Source organism: Buteo buteo, chromosome 16, assembly GCF_964188355.1.
Source record: "Buteo buteo chromosome 16, bButBut1.hap1.1, whole genome shotgun sequence".
NCBI lineage: Eukaryota > Metazoa > Chordata > Aves > Accipitriformes > Accipitridae > Buteo > Buteo buteo.
Genome location: NC_134186.1, coordinates 1,943,298 through 1,965,610, shown reverse-complemented (window position 1 = coordinate 1,965,610; position 22,313 = coordinate 1,943,298).

Genomic DNA, 22,313 nt, shown 5'->3' with positions numbered 1-22,313 from the left:
TGGGAAGCCCATGTTGGTGTCTCTGTCTCTCACTGTGCTTGGGAGGGAGGTAGCAGCTCCAGAGCAGGATATTTCCCAGCTTCACCAAGGAGACAGAATGAGAAAACCTCAGTCCACAACTGTTGGAGCCCCGTGTCTTCTCCCCACAAGGGAAGCAGCATTTTGTGTCACCCACCCCTGAATTTCTTCCGTCTGGGACCCATTTTGTGTCTCTCTGCCTGAAGCTGGGAAAGGGAAGGAGATCCTCAAAGACGTGTGGTTTTTTAGGTTATTCCAAATCTGGCTGAAACTGAGGAAAACTGATTTAAACCTTGCAGAAGAGGGATATGGCTCAGACACAAACACGGAAAGTGAGGGGAGGTTTGGAATAAGCCTTTTAATAACTGGGGGGAGGGCAGGAGTGCGGTGGCACAGCCATGCACCCCAAGAGCAGCCGGAGAGGGCGGGGGGGGTCCCTCGAGCCAGGTCTCCCGTCCCCAGGCTGGGCTGGCGTGCGGGGGGGGCCCAGGAGGCCGGTGACTTTACTGGGTGCTCTGCACAGCCCGGGGGGCAGCAAGGGGGACGGCTCAGCACCTGGCTGGCGAGAGCCCCCCCTTGAAGTCCAGCCGATGCCACAAAACCCTCTCCAAAGTAATTAGAGGGGAAGGCGCAGAGGCAGAGGCCAATTTGCATTTTTAACAGCGCTGGCTTTGAGGTCTCCCTGTGGCCTTTGAAGGTTAATGGGTTCCCAGCACATCTTCTTGCAGCTACCGTTTGGTCTTCAGCAAGGGGCTCCGGAGGGGAGGCAGCCACCTCTCCTCTTGGTATAAATGGGGCGAAGCAGGATTTTTAGCCGGCGAGGATGCAGCCAGTTTGCTTTTCAAAGTCATTGGGGTTGAGCTTCTTGCAGAGGGCGACCTGCTGGGCGCTGGAATGGGTGAGCGAGTCACTTCAAAGTCAACATCGGCTCCCCGTGCCACCGCTGGCGGCTCGGTCTTTGCGGCGCTTCTTGTTTGAGATCTGATTTTGGGGGGGAGCAGTTTCGTGTGCTGGCAGGCGGAGGTTCCGTGAGGAATTCTCCCTTGGGCACGGCCTTGCAGCGACAGCCGAGAATCTTCTCTTCCAGGGAGCAGCAGCTGAACGGCACAAGCCTGTGGAGCTCGGCTGCCTGGGCATGCTGCTGAGAGGCAGTGCACCAGCCTCTGCAGCTCTGCTCACCCCCTGCCCCGAGTCTTGGCATCATTTATGCCACCATTAGAAGGACGAGACATGCAGATAATCCTCTCTCACCTACACTGGTCCAGCACAGGGTCACAGACCTTGCTAGGACCCAGCATGACCACGCAGGGTGCTTGGGGCTCGTCAGGTCCACGTTAGCCACTGATTTTCTTCTAGGTCTAACAGAGCAAATCTCCCCATAGTGAAGAACAGATACTGCCTCTTCCCAGTCCCCACTCCTATGTGATGATATGGTGTTGTCCGAAAACACACACACACACACACACACACACACACACTGTGATCTATTTTAAATGGCTGCATTAATCCTGCTGTGGCGGCTGAGGCTGAGGCTGCGCTACTTGTAACCAGAGCCTAATTCTGCTCCCAGCCCCTGTGATTTATCTTTATTCCCTGCATATGCAATGAGGTGTAAAGCAACCCCTGCCACCGTCAGCATCACCTGGGCTTGATTTGTTTCAGCAAGAGAGCGCTACTTTTTCTTTTATCCTAAGCAAAATGCATATTTGAATGGGATTAAATCTAAACCCCTTCAAATGCTTAATTCTGACTGGAATGCAAATAGTCCCTGCGGACCACGGCAGTGGTTCCAGACAGCAGGGTGAGGATGGCAGTTGTGTTATGCCTCAAAAATATTTTCAATTGCAAAACAAAAGTGGGAAGAGACACCTTAAATGATGTGAAAATAACGCTGTTTGAATTAATGTGTCAGCCCTGATGGATGCTTGTGCTACCCAGAGTTTTGAAAGGGCTCTGACGGGTAAGATATTACCAGGTGAGATTTACCTACAGCCCATGACTTCTAGTCAGCAAAATCTTAGATGAAAACCTATTCTTCACTCTACACTGACTTCCAGAGAATATTGAATCAAGATAAAGACCTAGAGGGCCACATACACAAAGGTATTTTGGCATCTAAGTCCCATTAATTTCAATGCAAGTTTTGGCATTTTCAGATATTATCTTTAATTTACTCGAGTGAAGGAGCGTCAGTCCTCATCCCCGGCTCACTCAGTGCATGAGTGCAGGCAGGGTGAAGGTCTGGGTTGTGAAGAGCTGGCCAGCCCTGCCTGCGGCCCCCGGCCTGCCGGGGAGCAGAGCTCCTGGAGCTCTCCTGGGGATGGACAGTGGCTGCAGGGGCTCCGGGTGCTTCCTCTGCTCTGCTGTGCCAAGCGCAGTTTCTCAGCTTGTCTTCCCTATCATCATTCCAAAGGTGCACATTCATATATATGTTTTATTGCACACTTATCTTCCTCCCAGAGTGAGAGAATGACCTACATATACAGGTGTTAAAGCCTGGAAGATGCCGGACTTTCTAAAATGGGTGGTATAAGGATTTGAATTGGTAGTGCCCTGCTTCTTTCCAAATAGGCACACTCGTTCCTGGATGGGGACCGTGCTTATGTGCACATCCTTCCTTCTTCCTCCGCTCCCTCCTCCCCTCCGCGACCCAGGTTGGGCACTGATTCGTGGCACTAACCCGCAGAGCAGCCCGTCCCCACCGCCTGGGGCCAAAGGAAAGGAGTGGAAGTAAGAGAAAGCAGAAGTCAAGGATCACAATGTATACGCTGGACAAAATCCTGTCTCCTGACCTTTGAAAGAGGCGGCCGATGCCCGTGAAGGTGGGGATGGATTGCTGCCTTTGGGCCAGGTGAGATGACAGAGCTGTGTCCAGTTCTGCTCCGGACTGGCAGCACCAGAGGAAAAACAGCTTTTGAGATCCTGAAGGGCTGCCTCCGAGCAAACGGGGCTTTTATTTATCTTCCCTTTGACTCTCAACATGAGCTGAACTTTCTTTCCTCTTTCTTCCTTTCTGGCACAGGTAGGGATGTGCTCTGACAAGAGGATAAAAATAGAAAGCGCCAAGTGTTCTTCAGGGAGGAGAGTGGCTGCAGATGTGCCTGTGAGGTGGGGACCGGCTTGCAGGAGGTCTGGGCTTTGTTCTGCTCTCAGCTCTAGTGCATTCTCACCCTAAACTTTTGTAAGTCATTAATGACTGGATTCTCCTCGTATTCAGTGGTAGAGCTAGAAAGGAAATTGGTTTCTTAACCCCGATGATTTTACAGCAGTGTAATTTCTTTCTCCCCTGAACTCTCTGTGAAAATACCGCCAAGGCTTTTCAGCTCTTTTCAGGAGGAGAGAAATCACAGATCGCTCTCGGCACAGTGACTCCTGCCCCTTGGGCCGGGAGAAGAACAGCCCGTGTCCCTGCTATGTCCCGCAGCCAGTGCCAGCCGTGCACCGGGGGCAAAGGCAGCGAGAGGAGCCTGCGGTGCTGGGGCAGGGGGTCCAGCCTGGGGGCTGAGCTGTGTTTGCCAGCTGGGGACTGGGACAGCAGCGCTCCAGGGTGGCCAATTTGCCCTCAATCCCGTGTGCGGGTCCACTGCTGCGCTGTTGGCTTCTGCGAGGACATTTGTGACATGCCCATGGAGCCGGAGTGGGGGCTTTGCTGGTTGGGGTCTCACCGGTCTGTGGGGGATCGGTGCCTCAGCCTCTCTGTGCCTTAGAAAGTGTCATCTCGGTGTGTTCAAAGTTAAATTGATCCTTTGCTGGTTCAGGGCCTGTAGGAATGCTAAAAATGCATTACAAAATACCTGGGAAAAAACAGTTTCACCACCTTCTCTTCCTACCCACTAGGCAATTACCAAGTGAATACAGAAATAAATAAAACATCCCCATAAACAGAGACATGCAAAGGAAATTAAGCACCTTCTGTTCACAGCTGGTGAGCTCCCTGCCCCAAGGCAGAGCTCGCTTGGGGCTCTGCCTGCTGGAGGTGAAATTGTGGTACCCCTCAGTGCCCCACTGCCTTTCCCAGAGCAACAGCCAAGCTGTCCTGCAGGTAGGCTTATTTCAAGACAGCCGCTGTTCGTGGTGCGTAGGGGCTGACCGCTGGATTTGCCATTCACATCCTGTGTGAGTTCCAGGTTGAGTTACTTTAAACATGTTGCGTCTTCAAAAACCCCACTGCTGATCTGCAGTGAAGTACAGAGCTGTTCCGAGCGCTTTGCACCGCTAAGTGCTTTGAAATCATGATGCAGATTGAAGAAGTGGAGCTGGGGATGGATCGTACAGGGTGTGATGCCAGCACGCAGCCCTGCCCAGGTGAACTTGCTCCCTGCAGCAGATGCATTTTGGACCTGTGCAGCCGGTGGCATTAATTACACCTAATGCTAAGGAAGGTTTTGACATCCAGATGGAAGAACAAAGGCATGGCAGAATTTTTTTACTTGTTCTCAGTAAACTAGTGGCTGATCTGGAAGGCAAACTAGATCCTGTCCTGCCACCAGCCCAAGGTTACAGCACCCACCAGTGCCCTGTTAGTCCAGTCACTACAGGTCCTCGGCACTCACAAGGAGCACCAGGACCAGCGGTGGTTACGTGGAGCAGTTGCAAGTAGCCAAAAGTATTGCAATTAGCTGTACAAATAAAGCTGCGCTTGCTTTTGTGTCTACAGGTCCAGGGGATCACAAATTCTGGCCACGCCGCCCGGCCGTCTCTGCCGCAGGGCTTCCCCAGCCCCAGTGGGCTCCGAAAGGTCAAAGTCTTGGCAGTGGCACAGCTACAGAAGGGAAAGAAAGAGGAAACGTGTGTATGCATTAAGGAAAGAAAATCCTAAAAGAATATTGATAGTGGATGCTTTTTATTGTGAGGGAGGAAAAACACCCTAAGAAAAAATGGGGCTGTGTTCTGTGTAAAGCTCTTCAGAGGCTGAGATGAATATTTTCTGTTTGAGCATGTAGCATTTAAAAGCCAGTGCTTTCTCCCCAGCAAGATAAGTAAGGTTTTTATTTGAAACTTGCAGTATCTACACTTTGCCAGCTGCGAGGAGCTGGGTCCCTCTGAGCCAGGCAGCACAGGCAGGGGGGGCAGAGGAAAGCTCTGCCCGCTGCAGCAGCCACACAGCTTTTCCTCTGCCTGTTCCCCCCTCTCCAGCTGCAAAAACCTCGGAATCAAAGCAGCTGTCGGTAGGAGCACCCTGGGTCCTGGCTTGTTTGAGACCAAAATGAATTTCAAAGTAACTCCCACTCTGCTTGCTTTTGCTGGGCATTCATGAAACGTGGAAGGCCGTGGGGTCATGATCTCTGCCTCTATCTTCATGTTTCATCCCGCTGTCCATCTGCAGCTTATCAGAGCGTTTTCCACGTAAATCAATAGCAACAGAGATTTCTTCATAGACTATATGGCATCAAGGTTAAAACTCAGCTGTGTACTTTTAGAATTTTCTTTATTTTTTCAGGATTTTTTTAGGAGGTTTTTGATCATTTATATTTAAGATGTGAGGATTTAGCTTTCTTACTGGCTAGAGTTTGCTGCCGTATATCTTTAAAGCACTTACTAAATAGGTGCTGTTTTCTTTGTACAGGAAAGAGGAGCAGGCACAGGCAGAAGCACGTTGCACCAAGGAGCCAGTGCTGGAGGTGGAGGTGCAGCCCTGTGCCAGGTTTTGCCTTGCTGCCCCGGCCCTCGGGCTCAGTGGAGTCTGTCTGTCCCTCTCAGCAGTTGCCAAGCCTCCATTTTTCATACCTACCCCATTTTGCAACAAGCAACATTTGCAAATGGTTCTCGAGTGATTTAGGAGTTGTGAGCTTCCACTTGTCATGCACCTAGAGCAATGTTGGGATGGGGATCAGCCCAGCCGGGATTCGGTACCCCCGCAGCGGGAGCAGCTGGGCTGACGGCTGAGCGGGGCAGTGGGGTAACGCTGCCAGCCCCCGCATCCCACCCATCCATCCGTCCCACCAGCGCAGGAGGCAGAGGGTCAGCTCCAGCTCACTGCGTTGATGTTTCATGGGAGGACTTTCTGAAACAAGATGAAAGCAGTGATACTTTTATTAAACGTGGAAGTGGACAGGAATTTGCATTAATGTCTCCTTTCTGGACAGCAGAAGTCTGCACTTATCTGGAACATCCAATTCTTATCTCTGTCAATGCAAATATTTGCCCCTGACCACAGAGGAAATGAGAATTTTCTCCATTATGTATTTATCGGTTTTAAAAAGATGTTTTCTAAATACTAGAAGACAAGGAGAGGGGGGCAAGAGGTTACCTGTATTACTCCGAGACATGAGCTAAATCCGCATTTCAACCATGCCATTTCCTGCACGACAAAGTCCTTTTCCTTTGCTGATGTCTCCCTTTCTGCACCGTAACCCCCAGTGAGGGATTACAGGGCCAGAAGCCCTTATAATTACAAGCCCTCCCTGCTCCCAGAATAAATCAACAGCTTGGGATATAACTGACAAGACTGAAAAAGGAAATACTGATGTTATGTTTGTTGAAGTCTTTCAGACCGTGCTTTCTAGCAATCATCCACACACGTAAGCATCACTGGAAAACCAGCTGAGATTTCTGCACCATCACCCGACTCCAGGAGCTGGTGCCAAAGGAGGAAGCATCAGCCAGCACGGGCTGTTTTACAAGCGTGGCTGTGGCAATCCTGCTTTTTAGTTATTAAATCCAGTGAGACTGAGATGGCGCAGCTGATTTCTGACTCCATGGGTGAAGACTAAACTGCATAGGGAGTTTTTCGGCAGCCCTGCGGACTGCAGCTAGTGCAGAGGGGGGGTTGGTGACCGTCCGGGGGTGAGCGCAGCACTGGCTGGAGGTTGGGTAATTTTATATGGCTGCTTTGCTGCTGCTCTGCCGGTGAGGCTCTGCTCCTGGGCCAGGGTGGGAAGACAAATGGCTCTCACTGTTCAAAGGGTCGAGTTCCTCCTTAGGTAACTTTAAACTCAATCACGCCTGACTTTGCTTGCAAAGAAATCTTGAGATGCCTTGAAAGCCTGGTGCTGCCTCATTTACTCTCTGTCACGCTGACTTTCCTCCTGCACAAGCATGCGGAGCCGTGCCTGCTCGTTTTTGCAGATTTGCTGCCAAAACAGGGTAGGATTTCAGCGTGAGGAATGAGTGCGATTTGGGAGAAAGCCCAGCAGAACGTCACTTAGCCGGTGCCAGGATTTACGATGCTCTTTCCTGGATCCTGTGTGCCAGGCTGCCGTGTCTCGGTGGCCCGCGTTGCTCTGGGCTCGGTCACCGTGCCCAGGGCAGACTCGGACCCCGCTGCGCTGAGCAGCGAGCTGGGGCTCGCAAAAGAGGGGGTTGAGGTGGTGGCACCCACCCCAGGGCAGTGCTCGCAGCCTCTCCTTTGGGGTAAGCCTCTTACCTGTGCCCTTTTTGAAGGCTGTGTTGAAAAGCCCATCTCTGAGCATCAGATTTGGCCTCATCAGCCAGCTCGTCTCCCAGCACTGAATCTGGGCCATGTTTAAAGCTTCCAACTTTTTCAGGCAAACGCTTTTTGTCTGCTATCTAAGAAAATCGGGCCCTGATTACTGATTAGACCTAACTACTTGCTGAAATATTGAACAAACATGAACAAAAGTTAGAGCAAAAAATTATTTCAGGGAAGCGTAAGTCACAAAACAAACCAGTAATAATGTATTATTAATATATTAATGTCAGCATTAATAGTAATGCAGTGTTTTTCAGCTGTTTCAGTAATAATGCTACAGCTTTATGTATTAATAAGTGTAGTAATATTAATGCCACTTTCTGCAATAAATAACATTTATAATAGCATTGCTTCTCAGGGATTGCTTAAAACTTGGGCTCCTTGCACTTTTTGTCCAGCCAGCATCCCCTTCCCCTTGGCTAATGGGTCTCCCCTCACAGAGTATGCTCAGTGCAGCATCTCATTGCTCGCAGGACTAAGGCATCTCTGAATTTCTGCTGCTGCATTTCCTGGGTAATTCCCATGCCTCCAGCCAGGATCAAGGGTCCTCTTTGTTTTTATAGCCTTAAGTTCTTCATTCTGTATTCCTCTGCAGGGGACTGGCAACCAACAGAGGCTCAAGGAGAGGACAGAGAGAGGCACCTGTATCCTATTAACAACTTTCCGGTCTTCCCTTGAGCCTACAGGTGGTTTTCAGACTAGTCAGGAGAAAAGGTTGTGGTTAAATCAGCAGCTCCATCTGGTTCAAGGCTCTAATAACAAACAAAGGAGTTGTTCTACCTGGTACTTGGTGAGACTGCTGCTGGGGGCAGTTTCTCTGCTGTGCTCGCAGGGTTCGTGGGCAGGAGGATGTTGGCCATGAAGCAGCTGCCCTGGAACAGCCCGGGAGGGTATGGGGATGCTGCTGGGAAAAGAGGAGAGTCCGACTGATCCGGACACACACAAAACCCCAAATGGGAGCTGTTATGGTCCTAAGTTAGAAAGAAGAGTATGGAGATACGTTTTTGCATGGCTCAGCCCCTTCCCCGGCGCTGTCTGCTGAGCTCTCTCTTTTTTTTTTTTTCATCAGAGGTGATGCGTGTTGCAGGCACCCAGGGAGAGCTAAGAAAACAGTGGGCTGGAGAGGTGGGATTTTACCGATCAGCAGCATCTCACTGCTGTCCCAGGTCCTTGCTGGGTGGAGGACCCTGTATGTGATGCTGTTGGGTACCGTGATGCTATTAGCTATAAATTAAGCTTTGTAGCTTGGCTGTGATGGCTTGAATCCCCTCCTGCCCTGTGCAAAGCTTTCAGGTCCTCACTGCTGGGAATTGGCTATCAGAAATCTTCTAGCTTGTTTGTGGTTGCTGTGTTCTACAGCAAGGGGTAGGTCAGCTTAGACCTATTTTTTACAAAGAGCTTGTGAGCCTGCAGGCTCCTTGTTGCTCTTTTTCTTTCTTAATTGGCTTTGAGTGCGTATGTGTGGATGTGCATGTGCCTGCCTCCCTCATCAGCAGCACCCCTGGTATTCAGCGGAGTAATTAGAACATCTAAATCTTCCCTATATGTCATCCAGACTTTGTAAAATTAACTGTGATTACTGGCACCAGCCTGCAGACGTGCCGGATCCCACCCCAGCTCCCAATAAGCATAACTGCTCCTCGCTGTTCCTCTGGAAAGCCTTGTGCTTGCTGCCATGCACGAGCTCCTTCCTACTCTCTTTTATATTAGCGCAGAGTTAAATGACTTTCACTTTTGTTGACTCTGGGACGATTTATGAGGAGTTGCACACAACTGAAATCAGAAGTGCTTCTTGGTTGCTGAGCAAACAAAAGCCCTCGTTTCGGTGATGGCTCTTGAAACGAATCCCTCCCCAACCCCTCGCTGGATTCGGCAGTAGGTTGAGCTGCTTGGGTCCCGCGGGGAGACCTGGTCCGTACAGCCCGTGGTGGAGCAGTGCCCTCTCGCAAAGAACCCTGAACCTCCCCATGGGCGCAAGTATATATGTGTCTGTGTATAGATATATATATTTACTATACTATATACAAAACCAAAATACTATATATAAAAATTAAGAAATGCAGGCTGTTTGGAGGACCCGGGTTTATGCCTTGCCCCACAGGATAGCATTATTTCTGCAGTCTTTGAACACAAATGGCCATTCATCCATTTGGCTTTGCCATATTCATTTTTTAATGAGCTGTCGTGGGAAGGTGCCAGTTCGAGTAACAAAGTGGGGGCAGGGGAGGCTAAGGAGCAGGTATTGATCATTATTAGTTTCTTGTTAAATGAGGTAGGAGATTGACCGCTTGCCCATTTCCTTACCGCACAGGTTAAGTGGTGCGAAGAAATGCAGAATTTTTCTTTCTGAAGTTTTTTCCTCTTCCTCCCTTTCTCCCTCCCAGCCCACCTGGCACATACAGATCGGCACCACATCTTATCTTTCCAGCTTGAGTGCTGCCCAGATGTCTTTCACATTTCTCTGTGAAGATCTTTCCTTGAAGATGCTGGGTCTCTCACACTTTTCCCAATTAAAAAAAAAAAAATGCCAGGCAACTAACTTTGCTAATGACTTTGCTGATTGGAATCATTAAGGACATCTCAGCATCATGGCTGCTCTTTTCTCTGCTTTCAGGAGCAATATTGATTGCTGTTTTAATTTAAATCTTGGACAAAATCCTTCATTTTTCTTTGGAGTTCTCCGACGTGGCTTGCCATGAGAACCGATCGCTCTTTCCTGGGGGCGTAGCGCAGTGGAATAGCGGGTTAGAGGGATGAAGAGCCTTGGGCAAGAGGGATGAAGAGCCTTGGGCAGCGTCCAGGCACAGCCGTGACCTACGGGCAGGGTGGGCGATCCCCCCAGGCTCTGCGCGGGGAGGGGGGAGCCGTGGGGGTGTCAAGGACCTACCTCAGGAGTGCTGAAAAACTGGTAATTATGGGGAAACTGCTTCAAAATTCAACCAAGAGGAGGCAAGGGTGGCATTTTCAGTAGGGAAGTCTAGTGCTCTGGTGTCTCTCTGCTCTCATTATATGCTTTCCAATTGCTCTTATATATGCTTCAAAGGTTAATATATGTTTGTGATGAGTGCACTTTGTATAATGTTAATTAGCCCGGGTGCAATTCAAGGAATTCTTCCCTCAATAATAAATGCTTTTTCTGTATTTTTAGCCACCATTTTTATTAGTACTCGCTCTGCTGTTTATCCAGGAGATGACTCGAGAGAAAAGGCTGGTGGGGGCTGCAGTTTGCCCCCCCAGAGCAGCAGAGGCTCGGGTGTTTTGGCGAAGGTGTCCGGCTGCTGCAGGAGCTGCTGCACCTCCGAGAGAACCACCCCGAGACTGGGACCAGCAGCAGCTGATGGTGGGGTTGGACTCTTTAATGTTACTGGGTGATTTAGGGACCCAGAATGGAAAATGGGGTGCCTCGCCTGGGGCGGGGGCTGCTCTGCCGGAGCAGCCCGTTCTTGCGCTGGCATTCTGCTGTATCCGTGCAGGAGAGATGGACACCTGCTCCCAAAAAGTTTGCAGATCTGAGGTCCTTCATCCCTAAGCAATGCGATGTCCAAAATCCCTCTGGTTCCGCTTCTGTGTGGGTTTAAGATGCATCCAGAATGCTTGTGGATGGGGAAACTCAAGCCGCAGACTTCATCTCTAATTTTCATGGGTTACTAAGTGAATGCCCTTCCATTTGCGATGTGGGGGGACAAAATGGGATTTCAATCAGTGGGAAGGGAGAGGCAATTTCCCAGCTCCCATTAGCTGGTAATAATTGCTTTGAGAGCAGAGGTTTAATCTCAGGATTTCATACAGCAGCGTTGCTCTCCAAGCGAGTTTCCAGTGATGTCTGTTCTCACCACGGTGGCCGGTCCCTTCCCCGAGTGCCGCATCTGAAGTCTCCTTAAAGACTCCTTAAATCCAGAGCCCCAGAGTAGGGCTGCAGCTCCCACGGCTGCGAAGGGCATCTCCTCCGGCCGACCCCGCTGCCCGGGGGGGATTGTGGCCTGGAATCAGCAGGCAGACACCCACAGCGATAACACGGTGTCTTGGAGCAGGCTCCCCCCTTGCCTCAATCACCATATCTTTGCAACACAAAGGTCAATTGAATTCATTACAGTGTAAAAATGAAGTTCTCTGATTGATTGAAGGTTCCTCTTTAAGACTTCAAATAAATGTGTTGGTTTTACTTGATAGAATGCTTTAAAGGTCCATTATAAAATACCCTTTTATATGAGAAGTAATTTCTTTACATCATTTTTCTTTTCCTTAATTTTTGTGGAATATAATTATCCTTTTCCCCTGCTTACCTCCTTTTCTTTTTAATCGATTTTTTTTTCCTTCTTTTCCCTCCCCAGTGGAAAGTAAGCAGCATTATTTAAAGGGACACAGAGATAAAATACAGTGGTATGATGGATACAATGGATGGAAGATGAGATAGATCCATCCATCTCAGACTTCCAATGGCTCCCATTACTCACTTGATTTCAGTCTCCCGTTTTCAGGATGAGCAAAGCTGGAGGACAGTGGGATGCTCAGGTTCAGACACAGCATGGGAGATTCAACGCACCTTCCCCACGCTCCTGCTGGGAAGGGGTGGGGGTCCTCAGGGCTGCCAGCCCCCCATTTCCCTGCACCAGCTGCTGCCGCTCGAGCCAGTGCAATTGTGTCCTGCTAAAGGGTAATGGGATAATTCCTCGGGACATGGTTGTGGCACCCACCTGAATGCCAAGTAATCATCTTCACAATTCATTCCTCTGCCCTGATATGCCTTGCAGAAAATCCTGAGCACGCTGAAGAGATATTTGCTGCTGAGAAGGGAAAATGGGGACAAAAGGGGGAATGATCCCATTTGAGGCTGGGTGACTAATGGCTCCCTGCTCCGGGGGAGGCTGCAGCAGTCATTATAATTCATGACTACATCCAGCTAAATTGAGACTAAATAGGGGTGAATTACTGACACTTGAGGCAAGGGCTAATGCAAACCCAGGAGTAAACAGGAGGTCAGTGCGGGAAGGGTTGCTCTCACCTTTCGGAGCAGGTTGTGTTGACATTGTCCGCATCTGAGAGCATCTCGCTGCTGATTCCTGGGTTGTCACCAGGGATGCGGCAGCGTGGTGCCATGCCTCGTCGTGGGGAGAGGCAAACCCCTGACCGGGGAGCCAGCAGCCCCTTCGGCTGGGTTTGGCTTGGGCGTACCCAAGCAGCGCCCCATTTCTGTGGGGAGTTTTAACGCCAAAGCCCTGGCTCGCTTCTCTCCTTGCTTTGCAGTTTCCTCTGTCTGATATTTGGGTTGCAGTGACCTTTCAAGCTAATAGTTTGGAAAGACTCTCACTGCACACGGCTGAAATGGACCCGTGACCTCCCTTCCTTGTAAGCGATCAACACTTTCAATAAATGGCTTCAAGTAACAGCTAAATGAGGGGAAAAAAAGCTGGACCACAAATACTGTGTGCACAGGAAAAGCTGTGGTTAACGTGTGCAGGTGACTCATGGGAAGAGATAGTCTTTAAAGCTAGGCTTAAGAGATCAAACTGAACAAGCTCAATTAGCTCATTGATTGATTATAGCCTTAATCAACAGAAGTCCCGCAGACCCGCTCCGAAGGCAGCGGTGTGGCAGCAGCCGAGCGGAGGCTGTGGGACGTGCCCCTGCCAGTGGGAACGCGCTGTGTCCGGGCAGGGGCTGCAGTGGGAGCGCAGCATCCCCCCTGCTTGCCTTGTGCAGCGGGATGGGACATTCCTGGTTTTGGCAGACCGGTGCAGCCTCAACTGCTTTGTGTGGGGAAGCCTTGTTGATGTGACTGTAGAAAACGGGGGGAAGGGATCCCGAAATTCATAGCTCTTGCCCCCAAATGGGATCAAGCTGCAGTGACAGGCTCTACCTCCTCCCTGGGTGCCGTAGTCTGGTGTGTCGTTATATTCAGCGTTAGAAAACTTTGTCTGCTCTTTGTGAAGGTCACTTGTCTCTCCTTGCGGTGGCTTTGCTCTCTCCTGGAGCGGAGCCGCGTGTTTCCCCGTAGCACAGCTCCTGCTCTGGGGCAGGAGGAGACGGTTCCTCGTGCTACATGGCCCGATGTGCCAGGGCCGGGCTCGCTGCTCAGCGGGGCTGAGGGAACTGAACAAGACAACGTGCTTAATTCCCATATTAAGAAAAAAAAAATCCCAGTGTCTGCTGGTGCCCCAGGGGATGGTCACCACAGACCTCCATGTCTGACGAGGTGCCAGTTCTCGTGCAGCGTGAGTAATGCTCCTTGTCAGCTCTGATAAAACCTGAAATCTATCACCAGCCCTTGCCTCCAAAGGTTTTGTTACCGAGGAAAGTAATTACAATTTGTCCTTAATTCCAGAAGTGTGCCTAGAAAACCAGCCGGGAGGAGGCTGGGGAGGAGGGGACTGGTCCAGGGCAGGGCCATGGCAGAGCCGCAGCCGTCTGCCACCTCCCGGGGTCCCGAGCAGCCGCCTTGGTGGCTGTTGTAGCTGGAAATAGTGTAGGGAGGGTGACGGAAAGGTGGGGAGGTGGCTGCCCTCGAGCAGGTCCTGCGGCGCCGATGCTGCAGCCGCCGGTCCTTCAGCAGCTCCCGGCCGCGGTGGGGAGGTGAGTTGTCCCCTGTGAGCATCTCCACAGCGTCCCTGCCCTGGGCTGCAGAGCTGGTCCTCTCGGCTGACGGATTCCGCAGAACTTGTTTTTCAACCCCAGTTGTTCGGCAGAAGGGGAAAAGCCTCCCTCTGCCTCTGGATCTGATGCAATGAGACATCTGACGCGGAAGATGAATTGAGGGCTGCATCTGAAGTGCCAGATACATAATCCATCCTAAATAGGCTTCATTAGTGGTAACAATTAAAGTTACCATTGTGGATTGGATACGTTTTCTATTAACTTTGCCCTTGTCTGCAACTCGGACTCACCTCGTAATAATGAGCTGTGTCACTTCTGATCTATTTCTCATAATAGCTCCTTTCTCCTCTAAATCTGGGCAAAATATGATTTATAGGCAGGGCTATCGTCTCGGTGTCAGCCACCCGGCTTCTGCCAGCAGGAAGGGGGTAAATGTTGTCTGGAGTTTACAGCCTTTGCTGGCTCCTTATGGGTGGGAAGAGCCATCTTGGGGTTGGGATTTGAGGTGATGTCTGTGGGCTCAGGTGTTCGCAGGACGGGGAGGTGAGCTGGGGCGGGAGCCTTCCCACGGGAAGCCGTCAGCTCTGTAAGTCATCATCCCGCTGGAACAAAAGGAATGAAACTGTCGGAGGATTAAGTCTGGCGCTCTCCTGCCGCCTGAGCGTTTCTTTTATCGAGGGATTTATGGCTTGGCGAAATAAATTTTTAATTTCCTATTTTTTATTTTGGAAGCTGAAAGGGATTGGAAGGGGAGGGGAGGGCAGCCCACCCGGCAGGCTCTCGGGGTCCTCCAGCATTTTCATTAGAGCAGGGTCCTCTGTGTGCTGGGCAGGGGGGTGGCAGCCGGGGGGGGCAGAGCTGCCCAAGGGGGGATGCTCTGCCCTTGCTTTCCTTTGGGTTCACACACAAAGAGCAGGAGCTCCCAGGCAGGGTTCGGTGCTGACTTCTCTTGCTGCCGGGGCTTGGGCCTCACCCAGGAGAAGGCAAGACTGAAAACCCCGTGTTTGAAGTAGCCCTGAGCCCCAAACCTCCTGGCAACGATCCACGTGGCTCTAGCTGGATGTGCCCGTGGTCCCCGTCCCCTCGGAGGAGCACGGTCCCAGCAGGCAGCAGATGCTCCTGCAGCTGAGTGAAGTTTTTCCCAGGGTAGATGTTTTTTAGAGATTTTTTTTTTTTTTTTTTTTTTTTTTTTGCATCTCTACCTCACTTTTCTTGCTTCAACTCTGAAGACACGAGTGTGGCTTTCTAATTGGCACTTGTGCCCTGCCGTTGAGGCTGGCCTGCTGGTATGCGGCCCCCGGCATTGCTCCCAGGTCCTGGTACTTGATACAGTTCAAGGGATTGAGGCTGGAGTCGTCGTCCTCGCACTGGCCGAAGCTGTGGGCAAGAGGATGGTTGGAAACCTACCCCTGCAAACCCGCTCCCGTCCCCTCCACGTCTGAATCTCCTCTGTCTCAGATGAGCATCTAAACCCCTGCCAAAGGGAGAGCAAGCCACCGTAGCGGCAAAAGCCCTCCCGACAAATGTTCCCCCCCTCCTCGTGAAGCTGTCATCTCATTATATCAATAGTGATTAAGAGAGGAAACTGGCAGTTAATCCCCTGCAAGGTATTTTGATTATTAAATTGAGAGTGCCTGGTATAAAGCTGTAGCATATTAAATTTGACTCTGGGCAGATAAAAAGGGAGGCAGCAGTGATGTGGCCCTCTTCTCCAGGGCGCCATGTTTCAGAGGAGCACTCTCAGCCTCGGCATCTTTGAGTTTAAATAATTCTTGAGGAGTTGGGTTTTTTTTTTAATGTGAATCCCATGTTTCATGCAGGCACAGGCAGAGCCAGGAGAGGTTCCCACTTAGTGTTTTTTGTCACGCTCTGCAGCCCAGAGCCTGCCGGAGTCCTGGCTCAGCAGCAGGACACGGCGGGCAGAGCTGCAGCCGGAGCGCAGGTTAGTTGTCCTGGGTTAGCACACCCTGTCCACTCCAGCCCAGCCCCGTGGGGGTTTGTCTCTCCAGCTGGTTTGCTCTGAGAAAAAACATGCAGGAAGGAAAAAAAAAAAAAAAAAGAGTCATGACAAATATGTTTCCATCCGCCCAAGTTAGACTGCGATGCTTCGGGACCTTTCCCGATAATTAAAAGCAACACGATGGCTCTTTGCTGGTGAGAATTTATTCTGTCACCCGGCCTTAAAAAAGCCACCTTGCCAGGCAGTGTTATATGTTGGTGTCTGGGCTGTGCTCACCGGAGCTGCTGGAGTGCTCCGGTGGGGCTGTTTGCCATTGCCTCCCTCTGCACGGGCAGTCGGGGCTCGCTCGTGTCCTTGTCACTGCCTGTCCTCGTCACCCTCTCCCTGCACGCTGGCCTTTCCCCGAGCAGCGACACGCGGCGCTGGGGTCACGTCGGAGGAATTTGCATCCGTCCCAAGAAAATACTCCCCATCGGCGAGGCAGCATCGCTGCCAGCAGGCGGTTGCCATGGCAATGCGGTTCCGTAATGGCCCGAGCGGATGATTATTGTTGTTTATTATTTTAATCTCACCCCGGCCCCTGCTGCAGGAGCCGGAGCGCTGCGAGGCCGTGGCTCCCTGTGAGCCGGGAGCGCGGGGGCTGCCGCTGGGGACGGAGCGGAGACGGGTGGAGAGATGAGTGGGTCTGGGTGCAGGAGGACCGGGGGGGTCCACAGCAGCACCATCTTTTGGTCGGAGAGGACCAGTGGTGGCAGAAGCCTGGGTGGGCAGGGATGGGACCGGGCTGACCTCTGGATGCTCGAGGGGGTACCAGAGCCCAGAGGAGGACCCTCGCCCCGCGGGGGCTGCGCTGGCGATGCCTGGACATCACGCTGCGTGCTGTGCCAGTGCTGCCCGGCATGGGGGATGCCAGAGCTGTTCGAAGGCAGGCGTCAGCTCCTTCCACCTGGTTTCAGGCCGCTAGAGAAGTTTGTCTCTGTTTGTCTCTGGAGCACTCTGTCTCCAGCCTGCTGCTCGCTCTGCCGGCTCAGGAGACGCACGCAGCTGGTTGAGCACGTTTCTCCTCCTGCTGTTGTTCATTTGTTGATACCGGAGCAGTCACGGGCAGCCCAGCGTGTCCGGAGGTACAGGCAAAGGGACTTGGGGGGGCTTCAAGAGGAGTTGCACGTGTTGGTGCTATTTGTGTTGCAAGCGAAGGGACAAAATCTGCGCCGAATGCCCCGAGTGGCGTTACCTCCCGATTAACAGGTGAACAGAGAGAAGGGGCTTGAATCCTGCTTGGCTTGGGCTGAATTTAAAGATCATCGCGTCACCTCTGTGCAGAGCCCTGCTCGGAGTTCTGCTTCCCATTGCCGCCTGTCGTGTTCCCCTCCGACGCCGGCTGGGAGCCAGCTCCAGCCGCACAGGGCAGCGCCGGACCCCATAGAGCTGAGCGTATGACCCCCAGGTTTGTCCTCATTCTTGGGCCTGCTGAGCAGCAAGGGATGGGGTTTTAAAGCTTTACCAGCACGCTCGGCCCTCGCTGGGGGACGTCCCCGTGCGGGGTCTGTGCGGGGCACGCGTGCGGTGAGGTTTCAGCGAAGCCCACGGACTGCTCTCCTGCTGAAAGCTCAGCACGTCCTGCGCTGCACGGGCAGCTCGGTGACAGCCCAAGGTCACCAGGATGTCGCAGCAGACCTTGGAATTGAGATTTCATCTTCTCGAGCTGTTCAGTGCTTTGCTCTCAAAGCCATCCTTCATCCTTCCTGAGGGAAGGGACTGCCTTGCCCAGAGGCACACGGAGCTTTTCATATACACGGTATCAATCTCCGTAAGGGAAGCACTTTTATATTGAAGATCTGATGGAGGAATAAATTCCCATAGAAGTAGAAAGCAGAAGCTAATAGGCTTTTTCACAATGAAAGAATACATCTGCTGACAAAGGCATTTCCAGGGCATCAAAATAAACTGTATTTTCTGCAAAGACCAGGGCTCTTCCAGAGCTCCTTCGCCTCTGCAGGCAGCCCAGCTGAGAGCAGCCACCCAGACCCGCCACCCCTGGGACGCTCAGCCCTGGCTCCTGAGCCCGATTGGGGGTTACCCCATCTGTCACCCACGCGGAGCGGTCCCGTGGGTGGTGTATCTGGGGTCAGTTTTGTCCCTCCTTGCTCCTGGTCCCTCTGCTCATCTAAGAAATTGGTGCCAAGAGTTGTCGGATACCCCTGGCCCACCCTGGTGCTACATATGATGCTAGGTGCTAGCCAAGGCGGGGTCTTAAGAGAGTCAGATACTCCCACCTTTTACTCGTATTTAAGAGTTCCCTCATTATGACTTAAAAAGCCATAGATATTTCTGCCTTTTTCCCACGCTTCATTGAATTTCTTCACTTTTTGACATTCAGAGCACTGGGCAGATGAGCATCATGTCAACACCCGACACGGGCCTTCGCGATGCTTTGTGTTAGAGTCGGGTACCCCTGGCTCACACCCATTCTATTCACGCTGTTAGGTGCTGGTCAAAGCAGAGTCTTTAGGAGAGTCATAGATACTCCTGCCATTTACTCATTATTTGAGAGTTCCCTCAATATGACTTAAAAGGTCATAGATACTTCTGCCTTTTTCCCACACCAGAGCATCCGACCTGCCTTGCCAGAGCCTGTCTGCTCTTGGTCCTCTTTCTTACGGCATTTCTGAGCCTTGGTCTGATTTTACTTTGCTTTTTTTTATCCTGGTGCAGTCCTCCGATTCCCTTTGCCGGCACTCGCTTTGCAAATGCATCCCTGCCCCAACACGCAGCTCCGGTGCAGCACCCGCCTCGGCCCCGGGTCCCGCTGTGGCTGGGGACAGGGTGCCTCTTCTGAGGGGGGGCTTTGCCACAGAGACCCCCTCACTGAGCTGCCTCAGGTAGGATTGTTTGGACCATCTTTTTCCGGGGAATGCCCTGGTTCCCAGCATCGCCTGGTCTTGCTGATGTTGTGTTCAGCAGCAGCTGTAGGATGGGGCAGATCATGCTGCCCAGATAATCCTGCTGTTTAAGCTTCTTATCTGAAAGTGGCTCTTTGGAAACGATAGGCAGAATTAGCCCTCGACCTGCGTCTTCTGTGCACTGCAGGCGGAGTTCCCAGCTGGGATAACCCAGCGCATCAGCGAAGAAGACGCGTTGTCCCATGTGAAGGTGCTGTGCGTGCCCTTCTCCTTGCACGAGGCTCAGGCAGGACTGTGCCGCCACGTCCCCACTCCGCTCCAGGCCCCCCCTTTCTCCTGGCGAGCCCCCACTCGCCGTCCTTCCTCTCCCTCTTCTTCATCGCTGCTCTCGGGGCTGCCCAGCTGCAGCTCCGGCACCGCAGTGGGAAGCCGGGACCCCCAGCAGGTCGCACCGCCCCGGGCTTCCCACCACCATAGTGATCCCAAAAATTAGGGGCAGTTTTCCAGAGTGGTTCCCCAGAGCCGGGCCGTGGCTCCTGCGCGCGGCGATGCCACGAAGGCTGCCTGCGGCGGAACCGGCTCCCACGGGCACAGGGGAGGGCGGGCGGCTGCCCGTCGGGCAAGTTCCTAGTGCCGAGCTCTCTTTTTCATTTCCCCTTTTGAAAAAATATGTGTTAATTTGTCTCTCCTATCAATTGATTTTCCAGTTAAAACTGCTCTCTGCCTGCCCTTGATTCCCACCCTGCAGGAAAATAAGCCCTATAAAAGAAATGGATACCCCCGTTGCTTAAGAGACTAAAATTTACTGAAGACTTACGCGCTCCAGTCCCCAAAGGGGGCGAGAGGAAATGATTTGTTCAATTAATTATAAATGTTTTAATTTAAATGGCTAATGTAGAAGATAGTCAGATATAAAACAGCAAACTACTGAAGTATTTTATGGGTCCTTAAAGACCACTAAATGCTTGTTCTGATTCTGCTAAGATCACTCAAATGACTTTTCCTCCTGTATTCAGGGTAGGGTGCAGTGGGAGGCAAGGGGGAGAGATTTCCTCTTGTATTTTACATACCTCCAGGCAAGTTGTGATAAATGTTTAGCAATTCCTTTCTTTGGAGCCGGAATTTGCCTTTGAAAAACAGAAACGTTGCCCGTGCTGCGGAGAGGTAAAAAGAAAAAACAAAGAAGAAATCTTCTAGGTCAAGGTCACCTCTTGCTGTAGGGTTACTCCTACACCTACCGTATCCCTGACGTCCGCCTTGATATCTCAGCCAGCCCCATCGCACAGGACAACATTGCCTTTAATTCCACAGTGACAGATATTTCACGTACCTTTGTCCGCAGTTCCCTGGCTGGAGTGAGACAGCGAAGCCCTTCGTATCGTGGTATTAATGAGCTGATTTACACAGGGAGTGTTCCCAACCTGCCCTTTATCTTGTCAAAAATATTGACTTCAGCAATACAGAATTATGAGACTCACTGTAGAAAGAATTATTGCATGGAAGGAAGGAATCCCTGAATGGAAGTTTCCTGAGTGAATGAGAGGGAGAAGGAGCCTGTGTGTCTCTGTATGGCTTGGAGCAGAACAGAGTTCTCAAGCCAGGACCTCGCTGCCACCAGGCTTTTTCTCCCAGTTTCCGCTCCCTACCCATCCTTTTTGCCGCCTTTTTGCAATTTCTTGCAGTTCAATCTCACTGCTTCTATTGCATTCCCCTGTCTTTATTTTTCCTCCCACTATGATGACCCTGTAGGTTGCCAGTGATGCCGCTAAGCCTTCTCGGTGGCTCCTGTTTTGTTGCTGAACAGGAGCAGACAGAGACTGGGAGGGAGTAAGTTGGCCACTTAATAAATGCATTGTCTCAAGTCCTTTTTCCTCTCCTGTCTCCAGACTGTCCTGAAAAGTATATTCCTGGAGTTCTCAGTTTGTTGACCCCTAGAGCTCAGGAGCTGTTACCTAAACTAAATGGCTTTTCTTTTCACGCTTCAGCAAAATCTCTCTTGCTTCCAGCACAACCCATCTCCTCCCAGGCCACGCAGGAACATTTACAGCAGCAAAAGGCTTCTATAGTCATAATTAGACTTCCTTGCAATGCACCGGCAGGCTGTGCTCCGGAAAGGGAGATGGCTTCGGGTGGTGGTTAGAAATCCCCGGAGAAGCCGCTGCAGCCGCCTCGTCTGTCCAGGCACCCGCTGCTGCCGGAGCGCCCGGCGTGTGCTGCAGATGATGGGCTTCGGGTGTACGGAGCCGTGGGAAACGGTGAATCGTGCCCCGTGCGTTTCCCAAGGCGATGTTTGGTGCAGTAATAGCTACAGCGCTGCTCGGAATAACACCTCCCGCTGCAGCAGGGTCTGCGCTTCCCGGCTGGGGAACCGCTGCCAGTGCAGGGGCTCTGTCGTACGCCGGTCCTTTCCCGCGGTGCCGAAATTATATTACTTGTAGCCCGGGAATTTGCACCGTTTAGCAGACAGCCCGCTCAGGCTGGCAGAGCGTGGGGCTGAGATCAGCCTGTTCGTACGGAACGCTTTCCTTCAAAGCGTTTGAAGCTCCCCTGCACCTCCGTCTTCAAAGTACCTAAAGGGGCACGGCCAAGTTGCAGCAACGTGGGGTCACTGGGGGCCTGTCTTTGAGGTGGGGAGACCAGGGAGGAGAGAGCTTTTTCTGCTCATTCTTTACCTCTCCTGGTCCCTCACAGCCTACGCCTGCGGAGGGATGTGATCTGAGCGAGCCTCAAATCCTTCCTGCCACCTGCCTTTTGAAATACTGCACCTATTATCGAGGATTTAAGTGGGTTGTATCCAGGGAAGTGCACCTAGAGAGATCTGCGCTGGGAAATGTGATTTTTCTTCAAACAGAGACTGCGGCCGCACCGGGCTCGCCGTGCCCTGGTGCGTCGGGGCCGAAAGCTGGAAGTGGTGAGAAGCGGGAGGAGAGCAAAGGGAAATTGGGTAGTTATGTTTTATTGAGTGCAATGCAGAAAGTGGGAACAAGCATTAAGAAGAAAATGGGATTTGAAAAACTATTGTTTTGGCGATTATTAAAATGGAACTATTTGTGACACGCTGCAGAAATTGGTCTCTAAAAGTGGTGCTCCCTTGAACCTCGGTGTCCTTGTGTGTGAGGTACTGATCTTAGGTTTATGTGTGCGTGTGTAAATGTATTCACTCTTACATAAGTAAATGTTTGGAGTTTATCCCTCAAAAGCACCTAAAACTCTATTGATATGAAACAAGTTATTTTCTTACTCTCAGTTATTGCTGGCAGCAATATTTGCTTTGGAGCTGGGACACAAAGCAGAAACATTTGGGGAGGCCACGGGGGACTTCTGTTGGATGCTCCATGAGGTTGACCGCTCTGGTCCAAAAACGTCCCCGAGGAGTCCTTGCTCTTGGACTGCAAACTCATTATCGGCT